The sequence below is a fragment of the Protopterus annectens genome, chromosome 2.part0 (assembly GCF_019279795.1).
Source record: "Protopterus annectens isolate FY-2018-M chromosome 2.part0, PAN1.0, whole genome shotgun sequence".
In the NCBI taxonomy this organism is placed as follows: Eukaryota; Metazoa; Chordata; order Ceratodontiformes; family Protopteridae; genus Protopterus; species Protopterus annectens.
This window is the reverse complement of record NC_056728.1, coordinates 1,368,394,606-1,368,406,565: the sequence shown is the minus strand read 5'-3', so window position 1 is coordinate 1,368,406,565 and position 11,960 is coordinate 1,368,394,606. Positions and strand designations below refer to the sequence as shown.

At 38.5% G+C, this 11,960-nt stretch overlaps 1 pseudogene; it reads left to right on the top strand.

Moving 5' to 3' along the window:
• Window positions 1–4,420: 4,420 nt before the first annotated feature.
• Window positions 4,421–5,237, top strand: LOC122792841 (annotated as a pseudogene).
• Window positions 5,238–11,960: the final 6,723 nt, after the last annotated feature.

The window sequence follows — 11,960 nt, the reverse complement described above, 5'->3', positions numbered from 1 at the left end:
TGTACACAAAAATTTGTACTTTCAGTTTGATTCACAGCAACCTGCTAGAGACTTAATCAGTTCTAAGGAAAATGTGGAACAGCTGTTTCATTAATCCATTCCGAAATATTCCTAAATCTGTTCCATCAATCACAGCCCTAGTGTAAAGAAACAAGGCATACAACAACATTGTCATATAAATAAAATTGACAGAAACAGAAAACTTGTAGAAGCAAACACTGGCAGTTCCAGCAGTAAGGATCAACTCTTCCAAACAAGATCTGTACACTCATTGTTTTAATGCTGCATTCTAAGTTCTTTACAACTTTACAGCTTAAACCCAGATACCATATCATTTCAGTAGTCCAGTCTAGTCTGTAATATTTATTTTATGATGACCATACAAAATATCTGAAGCAAAAATCTGGACATTCTGGACAGTTGTTAGTTATGTCCTTAAGGTGAGAAAAACAACCTTCTCAAAGAATTAAACGATCAGTAACTAGGTTAGCAGCTAGAAAGTTATATAAGGGTAGCCAAAATAAAATACAGAGACAAGCATGTGTGCAGCATGTAAACATTTTGACAAGAAATGGAAGATGATAGTCACTGTTTTACCCGAGTTGTAAGAAGTAAGAATACATATTTGCTTATTTTACATCCTATAATTACAGACAAACACATGCACACACACAGTGAAGCCTTCTTGTACATGCATGGTCATGTATAGTGATGTAGTGACTACATAAGAAAATATGGAGCACGCAGAGATTTGAGAGTGCAACTGGTAAGCTTTAGGTGTGCTGTCAGATTTTAGTAAGTAGCAAGATATTGTTTTACTCTTATGAGATCTGCTATTTTATTTGTCTTAGGTGCCTAGGTGTAACTGCAATAAAACAGTCAGATTTCAACAGTAAAGTACTATGCTTGCAAAAAATGATTACTTATCTTAGACTTCCAAGAAGGTCACTGGACTGAAAGAGCATCCTGTGCCCACACTTACTAACCAAATGCAGAGAAATAACACACCAACTGCTGCAAGTGAACAGAATAACTAACTAGTCAGTAGTTCACACACACAAAAAAATTGTCCAGAGTAACAGTGTTTTAAAGAAAACTACCAAACAGTAAGGCAACTCCGTCAGCAAATACAAATTCTTTAAAATGTTAAATCGCAAACAAACTTACAAAAACAAAATCCATCTCCTCTCTGTGCAGCTAGTTTCTTGGTGTTAACAGCAATCTACACTGAAGCAGTTTTACCGGCAAAAGGTGAAGGAAAACTGCATCAGAAAACCAGGAAGTCGCTTTGATTTCTTGCTATTTTCCTCCAACATCCAGATAGTGTTAATCACTATCAATCACCTTCCGACAGATACAGGCATCGGATGAAACAATAATAAATGTTAAACTGCCTGATGAGTCAAGCAAGGCATTTTCTTGCAGTACCATGTTTACTTTCATTTTCGTTTTTTGTTTTTATTTGTTGGTTTGCTTTCTAAGAAAGCTGCCAATGTTCCTATGGGTCCTAGTGCCTGTTCACTTGCCTGCTACCCCCCCCCCTCACAAAACTGTACTGAAATGCGTACAGTCTGTACGCTTCCCGACGTCCTTGGTACAAGGGTAGTGTGACAGCAGTGAGATCTGCAGTGGGAGTGACAGATGTGTTTAAGGTGGAGGTGGGATTACATCAAGGATCAGCTCTGAGCCATTTCTTATTTGCACTGGTGATGGACAGGTTGACAGACAAGATCATTAAGAGTCCCCGTGGACTATGATGTTTGCAGATGACATTGTGATATGTAGTGAGAGTAGGGACCAGGTTGAGGAGACCCTGGAGAGGTGGAGATATGCTCTAGAGAGGAGAGGAATGAAGGTCAGCCGGACTAAGACAGAATATGTATGTGTGTGAATGAAAGGGAGGATAGAGGAATGGTGAGGATGCAGGGAGCAGAGGTGGCGAAGGTGGATGAGTTTAAATACTTGGGATCAACAGTTCAGAGTAATGGCGAGTGTGGAAGAGAGGTGAAGAAGAGAGTACAGGCAGGGTGGAGTGGGTCAAGAAGAGTGTCAGGAGTGATTTTTGACAGATGGGTACCAGTAAAAGTGAAAGGGAAGGTCTACAAGAGGGTAGTGAGACCAGCTATGTTATATGGGTTGAAGACAGTGTCATTGACAAAAAGGCAGGAGTCAGAGCTGGATGTGGCAGAGCTGAAGATGTTAAGATTTGAACTGGGTGTGATGAGGACGGAAAGGATTAGGAATCAGTATATTAGAGGGTCAGCTTAGGGTGGACGGTTTGGAGACAAAGTCAGAGAGGAGAGATTGCATTGGTTTGGACATGTGCTGAGGAGGGATGCTGGGTAGATTGGGAAAAGGATGCCAAGGATGGAGCTGCCAGGTAAGAGGAAAAGAGGAAGGCCTAAAATTAGGTTTATGGATGTGGTTAGAGAGGACATGCAGGTGGTTGGTGTGACAGAGCAAGATGCAGAGGACAGGAAGAAATGGAGACAGATGATCCGCTGTGGCGACCCCTAATGGGAAAAGCTGAAAGAAGAAGAAGAAACACATTTCATAAAGTCAGTTATGCATCTGTGGAGAATGCACTAGAAAAAATATGGCAATCTGTGTGGGTACATTTATAGAGTAATATGCTTAGAGTAACACTATAAGTCATCTTTCTGAGATTTGCATAAAAATATATATATTTTTGAAATAATGAACAATATATTACATATGGCAAACATTCAACCAGTCTAAAGGTTATACGAGTATATGGATCTTTGAAAAAAAAAAGCGTTATATGACTTTTGTAATTATAGCAAAACATAACTATGCACCTGGGTGATTAATAGCTTGGAAACATAGCACATTACTCACCCTTTCAGCACATAGTGCCCAGGCTTCCATTTGTCATTACTTTGCTGCATCTGATGCCTTCATTGCTTTTCTTCACGTTTTCCATCTTCTCTATGTTCCCCTGATCCCTGTTCCTCATCCTGCTCCCAGACCCTTGGTATGATCTTTCTCCAGTCGAAGCATTTTACCAGGTTGCTCTTCTCTGCTCATAATGCTTCTTTTTCCTTCCTTTTGCCGTCTCTCCTCAGTGATATTTTGCCTCCATTTCCCTTGTTAGGATTCACTACGTCTCCTCTCATGGCTTATTGCTCCTCTTCCTAGTGTCGCACTTGACCTTCCTTACAACAACTAACCCTCCTCCATGTTGGTGTTTACCTCTGTCACTGACCTTTGACTTAGGGCAGTGCAGTTCACAGCTAAGTACTGCACATCTGCTCACTTATATGCATTGCATTCCTTGTATATTAAAGTCTTGCTTTATTCAGCATAGTGCCCCTCACCTGTACTTCTCACTGTTGAGTATATCTACATGTATAGTATTTCACAAAGTGCCGCTGGCTGCCAACTACTTAAAATAATAATCTCAAAATAATGGACATTGCATACTACTGAGACTGTATTATAATGTGATATTAGCTACTGTATAATATTGGCCTAGTCTGTAATCCCTAACCTGTATTAACAATATGTTGTCTGTATTGTTATGCAAAATTATGGACAATTTGTTAGATTTAGTATCTATATTACCTCATGCTATATGAGTTAATATGTCTCAAATATTTTTTTTATCAAATTGCGCATTATTTTATATAATACTGTGGCTTTAGCTAAGACTGTGCTTGAAAAGAGGTTTCAGACCATGTCCTGTTATTATCCATTAAACAATACACCACAAAACACAGCAACAAAACTACAGTCACATCAAGTTATAGTAGTTTGAGCACATTAAAATATGTACAAAATTATTTAAAAAAAATAATTTTTGCAGGGAGGGCATTTTCCCCTGTGCCAAAGTTCCCCATTGGTTGTGCCACTTTGAATAAAAAAAATACCTTTCAACTTCTTTGCTCAAGAATCAGGAACAAAGACAAAGATAATGAGGGACAATGGCCAAAAATCAATGATGATTTTTAAATGGTACTCTAATTCAGTTAAAAAGCTAAGAGAACAACAGGTTTGCATTATGCATTTTACGAAGAATCATTAATATGAAACACTAATGTCTTCCGTTACTGACTGATTGTAATCCTCAACAATTTTCCAGAAACATCAAAAAAATAATTTAGGGATAGGGCAAAAATAGGAGGAAGCACTAGGGATATGTAGCTTATGTTTTCTCTGAGTATACCCTAACACATTGCATTCAAGCTTATAGCCACAATATGTAGAAAGAACGTTAATATCCCAAAGCAAACATAGTAAAGCAGAAAAAAAATCAACAATTATGTGTTGAACATACAAAAGGAATATGATTCAAACTGATTCTTCAGTTAATAAATAAATAAATAAATAAATCTGAATATATGGTTAGAGTGTAAAGGCTAGAATGAAGACACAGGCTTGCGAGGAATACAGACAAGGTCGTGACGATCAGGTGCGGTTTTCGTTTTGCATTTAAGTTGTGCCAGCATCCATCATGTGGCCTTCATTAGTTACAGTTTGTCTCCTCCTGGGTTTTGCCAACTTTCAATGCTTGTCATCTTCCTCCACCTGGTCACAGGATATAATCAACCACATTAACAAATTAAATACTACATGGAAGGCTGGACAAAACTTTTATAATGTGGATCAGGGTTATTTGAAGCGTCTGTGTGGTACACTTCTGCATGGTCCAAAATTGCCATTAAAGATTTCCTATTCTACAAAAGTGAAACTTCCTGATAACTTTGATTCACAAACTTAGTGGCCCAATTGTCCAACAAGCTGAGAGATCTAGGATCAGGGATCTTGTAGCTCATGTTGGGCATTTGGTGCTTTAGAGTCCTTGTCGGACCGTGTCTGCATCCACTCTGGGGGAAAGCAAAATGTGGCAGTATCTGCTGAAGATCTGCTTTCATGCTGCAGCTTTGAATGTGGAATGGGATGCAATGATGGCTATCCATCGGGAGCGTGGCAGTACTGGACTGAAAGTGGCTTAGTGTTGGGGGGGGGCGTATGGTTCTGGTATAGGTTGCAGGCCATATACTATTCCTCCCTGTGAACATTACATGAATGGCTCACAGCCACCATGTTCTGGAGAAGGAGGCAACATGCCACCCTGTGTGAAAAGGTGTGATGCTGGTTATACTCCTTCATATGAAAAGGACAAGATTGACGGTGGATCTGCCTATAGTGTCCCTTCCTCTCCTGAAAGCATAATGGAAGAAATTTATAAGAATGGACCCATGGAGGGGGTATGAGGACTTCCTGCTCTATAAATCAAGTGTGTATGGGCATCACACTGGACAAGCAGTCGGGGGTCATGCTATTAAGATCTTGAGCTGAGGCATAGAAAACAACACTCCTTACTCGCTGGCTGCTAACTCATGGAATACAGACTGGGGTGATAATGGCTACTTCAAAATCCTCCATGGGCAGGGTCATTGTGGTACTGAGTCTGAGAATCAGGCCGGAATTCCAAAAAATGCAGCAGAGCAGCATCCTCTTTTGGAAAGTACAACAAGTGTTTTGCAGTAACACAGTCAGAGAGAAAACATTACTGAAAATCACTGCTTTTATTTTAAATTTATGGACGTACTTTTTAACTGTTATAATGAAATCCAGTTCCTAATCATGCTTGCCTAAATGCAATTAGGTTTTACATTTTTAATTGTATTAGTTTTAGCCTTGTGTTTACACGAGACTGGTTATAAGAATGATACCTTTTATAACTGACCATAAATTTGAGAACCATGTTTTTTAAATCAGTACATTCTAATTGGGAGACTTTTTAGCTCTAATTTGCATGTACACTGTATTGTATATTGTAGTCCCAAAGGTGGTGGGGGTGGGGGGGGGGTCTGCAGTAATTGAATTTAGTCCTGCTTATGAGAAGTGCCCACTGTCCTACTGATATTGGAACACTACAGATTCAGACATTCATAGGACATGGCATCATTTAGTTCAGGAAATGTTTAACGGGTGGCATGATGCTAGGGTAATCCTATGGGCTTGGCTTGTAAAGGCTCCAGGGGCATTAGCCTAGTACACACCTATGCACCTGTGATCCTGTAAAAAGTGATATCATACATTACTAGCCATGGACAACAACTAAAACAACAATACTGAGTGAAAGAATGTATGCTAAGCAAGAAATTAGCACAGTGAGCATAATGTAAATAGGGGAGGTCTATGTGCAAATGTGTGTCAGTTTTCTGAAAGTATGGCTTTACAAACAATAAAAGATATAAAAACATGACTACTATAACAGACAAGCCTAACATAAATCCTTGATTTCTTATGTAAATATCCTTGTGATTTCGACCACGTTAGTGGTTGGCATTATATAACCATACTGCATGGGAAAATGTGTGATGGGCTTAGAAATATGGTCCATATTTTGAAGAAACAAAGATTTAAATAGAAGAATTCACCAGTCGTACATGTTAGAAGAAAGCCAATAAGCTACTCGGGTATCTCTGTATTGCAGGGAGCACAGTGTGAGGGCACATGCTAACTTCCTAGATGAACTACTATATGTATGGATTGGAAACCTAGTGTCTCTGTAATTAACTTGGCTTTGTTTGTCAATGTCACCATTCTGGTTACTGGCCATTTAAGCAGACTAGAATTTTGTCTTAGAAAAGTTGACTCAAGTTCCTTTTTAACCATTAACAATGGCAGCCCTCAAGTTTTTGACATGGAAGACATTTTTTTTTGCTTGTTATCACATCAGCTAGAAGAATTTTTGAGCTACAAGCACCAACATGCAAGAATCTATTACTGATTTTTTGACAAAGACCAGATCAGCTTGGATACAAACCTTTCCTCTTATGCCTTAGGGGGTCACAGAAATCTCTAAGCCAATTCAGTTACCATTCCAAATCTACAAAATAAAGGAGAAATGATTTTGTATTTATTAGATGCCTATATGCAATTGAGATTCTGTCTGGATAGAAAACAAAGAATAAAAAGAGTCTTATATCAATTTTTTTCTTGTCTTTTGCATTTAATATGGATGGGGGAACCAGTCTGCTATTTTTGAGCATAACACTGAAATATCAAGTGTTAGAATGGATTTTATCTTGTAGAATTATTTCAGACATTAAAACCGACAGAATGTATTTCTGTATTTCAGATCAGAAACATGTTTGTGTTTTGAATGGCATGGGTGCAGCAACTGTATTTTTCATGCTAGATAAAGCTCATTTTACTGCTTTTTTATGAAGCAAAGAAATATTATGAAATATTGCTTGTCTAAGGGAAGCAGTTGGCCTTGTTTAGTTGCATGTTCTATAATTAATACAGCCTTGTTTATGTGACTAGATGGATGAAATCATGGGAATGTACCACTGTGATGAAAGAATGCAAAGCTATAGCAACATTTATAGGTTCAGAATGATAACTGTATAGTTCTACTGACAAATTAAGGATGTCAATTATGATTGGAAGGAATTTTCCAGAATATTTTTTCCATATATTTAGTGTCTGGAGTTCTGCCATGTTAGTCCGTTAGCCTTGCCTTGAACTGTTTTTATGTCTCAGTGTATTTTCTGAAGACGGACAGTAATAAGGAACCTCTTAACATCTATGAGACCATCATCAATGACTGGCCCATTGCATTTCCTTTTGTAAGTTTTTTTCATGCAAATAATAGAGGAGCAGTTACAGTCACACACTGCAAAATGCATAGTTGCTACTATTGTATTTTTAAGAGGACTGACATACCATATTTGAGACAGCAACTTTGTCCTTAGTCTACAGGTTTTCAAAGCATTACAGACTGGAATCACATCCAGCATTCTGGTGGACGTGTTGCATCTTTTTACAACAAAGTAACCTCCATCCATTTCTAATAAACTCTGGGAGCCTTCCCACTGGTTATTATTAGTGCAACAGTGATCCATACAATGAACATAGTACAGTTGTATAAGAAAATAAGAAAATTATAGTAATAGTAATAGTAATAGTAAAGGTTCAAGTAGGATCATTGTTGCAGTCATATTTCCCTTCAACCTTTACTGATTCTCCTTAGGGCATCCTAGTGTTGGGGTAGATAATTAAGTCATCTTCACCCAGAGCTATACATATCGGTTCCTATCACAAACCTTCTTAGGTCTGGATGGATTTAGCGGAGTCCTGATCCCTAGTATCATTTTGCCTCTTATGTCAAGAGTACCTGTGAGACAGTTAATGGTAGGTCCTCCTACTGAAAAGGCATATTCTTGGGAGACAGATAGGGAATTCCTTCTCTCTGCTACATGCCTAACAAAGAACCAAAGGTGACATAGGTGGATGCCACCTTTATATTAGGGATGCATTAATAGCTGGTGGAAGTAGACACCTGCCCAGCCAGGAGAGCGAAGAGTATAAAATGCTAGAAGTCCAGCCTGCCATAATATCTTTTGTGGTCCCACTGGCAATTACTACTGTAACAGTGATCCTAGTCAAATCTCTTCTGTTATTATAAATTCCTTCTACAATTGTATCTTTTTGCTCGTTTACTTATTTGTTATTTCTAGTTCCATTTTCAACAGGCTTTCTTCCTAGTCTTCTGTTATTATTGTACTTTTCTCTTGTTTCCGGTTGTATCTTTGCCAATGATATTCTTTTTCACATTCAGGCCAATAATGGCATATAAACCCACACAAGTGCACTTCCTTATACGTTTTTTTTGCAACATGTCCCCATTCACCACACAGTATCCATTAGTTTATTACACAGTGCACTAAAATCTCCTTCTTGTACACAAAACAAACATTGGTTCTGCTGTCAAAGTATTTAGTTATTCCTCTGTTACATCCAAACCATAACACATTTAGTGTGTTGTATTTTATGTTCTTCTACTCTCAGTCATCTATCTACATGCTATTTCAGTTTTCATTCTTCTCTGCTATCCTTGCTGATGGCACTGTTCCTTACTTAATGCGTCTACTTTTTTGCTGATATTTTGTTTTTAATTTGTACACATGCACAATACATATAAACAATATTTATTATATTACTGGCTCTTCAGATAATTGGTTATATTCTTGTTTCTGCTCTCTCAGACAAAATTTAATTTGTTCTACTCCTCGCTGCAAACTTTCCTGCACTCAGTTTGTTTACTGTGAAACTTTTTAACTATCTGAGGAAAACTCACCTGCACAGTCACAGTGTTTTGCAGTACTTTTCTCCTTCTAAACAGCTCTACTCTAACTGCAGTCTGGAGTAACATGTCCCTTCTGCTTCCAAAGCATGTGCAGTTAGACTAATGTGCCTATTACATAAAATGTATCCACTGACAAGATAACAGCTAAGATGTAAATGGTTTCTTACCTTGAGAAAGACCTATAGAGTGTTGAGTATAAGCACTGATTACCTTCTGCCATCTTGGAAGGTGTGAAATACAGTGACAGTAGTTTGTGTATGTCTCACAGCCTTTGTTAAGCAACTTGTGTTAAGGACTCTGACTTCCTTTCTCCTAAACATAGATCTGTTAACTCTGTAATTTAGTGTATCTTTAAATAAATCATAGTTGCCCCTCTGTCCAGTATTCTATCTTCCCTTTGCTTCTTTCACACTGTTACAGAGCACTGTGTGCATGGGTGCTGGAACTATGAGGGGTGACAGACCCCCCCACTTTCAATAGCTGACCAATGTGCCCTGAAACTGCTGCCAGATTAGTGATTATATGAGATTATTAATTAATTAATTAATTAATTAATTAATTGATTAATTAATTAATTAATTTATTTATTGCATTTGTTAACCGGGAAGGTTCACTGGGCCTAGAAAGAGCCCTTTTTCAATGGGGGCCCGGGGAGAAAAGCTTCAAATTAATACATACAAAGTGAGATATTCATACACAGAACCAAGTATGCTGATTAGTAATTTTGCATTCAAGGGAAAATAAATAATAGCAACAACAGTGATAAGGTTTACAATCAAGGTATAAATATAAGGTATAAATGGCACACATTCAAACAATGCCTAAGTAAAAATATATCTGCAATATACTTAGCAGTTGAGAATTGAATTAGGGGAAGAAAGGAGGACACAGACGGGCTAAAGGAGGAAGACTCAAGTTAAGGTAACATCAAAGGAGTATGAATGGTAGAGAGAATGAGAGAAGATGTTTGTAGTAGAATGGTTAAAGCTCAGGGTCAAGAGTGAGAGAAATCAGTTATTGACATCAGTGGTTGGGGTGCAGGAACATATCCTGTGAGAGGAGAGATGTAGTTTGTGGGATTTTTTGAAGGCGGAAGGATTACTGATAGTTCTGATTGAAGGAGGGAGAGTATTCCATAACTTAGAGATGGTATAAGAGTACAACATTTGGCCAGCTGAGAGCTAGGGTTTATTGACTGAGTGTAGCATTTTGTTTTCAGACCTGTGGTGGTGATTAGGATGGTACATGGTCAGTATGGAGGACAGGGAAGGGCAGGATTCAGGTCAGTAGATTATTTTGTGGGCTGTAGTTAATTGTAGGAAAGTGAGGTGGTGAGGGGATTCTAGTCAATTTAGTTGATGCAAAGATGAGCAGTGGTGGGTAGAAAATTTTGCATTTGTGGCAAATTTAGTGACTTTGTTATAGCAAGAGTCTAGTTCTGATTTTAAGTTGGACTGTAGATTGATGAGGATGGGAGAACCATATAGAAGAGTTGAAAGCAGGAAGGATGAGGCCAGGGCTATTTTAGCAGAGTGGCTAAGAAAGTAGTTGTGACTATAAAGGGCACCTAGCTTTCAATGTTTTTTTTAATGTCGCTGTAGATGTGAAGGTCAAAAGTTAACTTGTCATCAATGATGATACCCAATAGTTTGTTACTAGGGACAACTTCAGTGGTGGTGTTTTGGGAATGAACAGAGAAAAGTGATTTGTCAATAGGGCTAGATTTTGTGGGGGTAAATACTAAGAGCTTAGTTTTATTGGGGTTAAAGACGAGATTGTTCTGGGACATCCAGGTTTCAGTAGATGTAAAAGCTTCTTGGGTAAGATGCTGTAATACAGTGGGAGATTTAGAAGAGCAGATGATGGTCGAGTCATCAGCATATTGGATAACAGTAATGTGGGTAAGAGTGTTGTGAAAGTCATTAACAAATATACTGAATAGGAAGGGACCCAGAATTGAACCTTGGTGGACCTCTGTATTTGTATTGAGGAAAGGGAAAGAAGAGTGCTGCCATTTAGTAGATTGCTGCCTATTGCTGAGATAGCTAGTAAGCCATTGTAGGGTAGGGGGAGATAGGCTGAGGTTAGGGAGTTTAGTAAGCAGAAGGGAATGGAAGATAGTGTCAAATGCCTTAGATAAATCAAGAAAGAGTGCAGAGACTATGGAGCCAGCATCACAAGCTCTGTTTACTGTGTACAGGAAGGAAATTAGGGCAGTGTTGGTGCTATGTCCGGGCCTAAAGCCATGTTGAGTAGGGGAAAGTATGCGGTATTTTAGCAGATGATTTAGGAGCTGAGAATGAATACATTTTTCTAGTATTTTGGAGATGGGGGAAAGTATGGCAATAGGACAGAAATTTGAGATATCAGAATTGTTGCCACCTTTATGAAGTGGGAGGACAAATGTTTTTTTCCAGATGTCAGGTATGCATGATTCTTGAATGGACCTGTTGAGGAGGATATTGACAGGATATGCAATGGAGGAGAAAGCTAGTTGTAAGTATTCTGCAGGTAGGTTATCTGGAACATTGGTACAAGCTTTTAGTTTATGAAGAAGTTTTTGGATGATGGATGCAGGAATGGGTGATAGTGAAAAAGTAGGTAGAGGATTTGTGGGGATATGTACTGATGGTGTTACCAGTGGGTCTGTATTAATGGGTGGGAAGGTTGTAGTTAGATATGTGATGGTGTCAAAGTATGTACTGAATAGTGATGCTATCTCAGAGGGTGTTTTTTTCCGGGTTTGGGCAGGGATTATTGTTGGCTCCTGGGTGGAGTAAGGAGTTTATTGCACCCCAGAAGTTTTGGGGGTTTTGTCTATGCTGATCTTGAA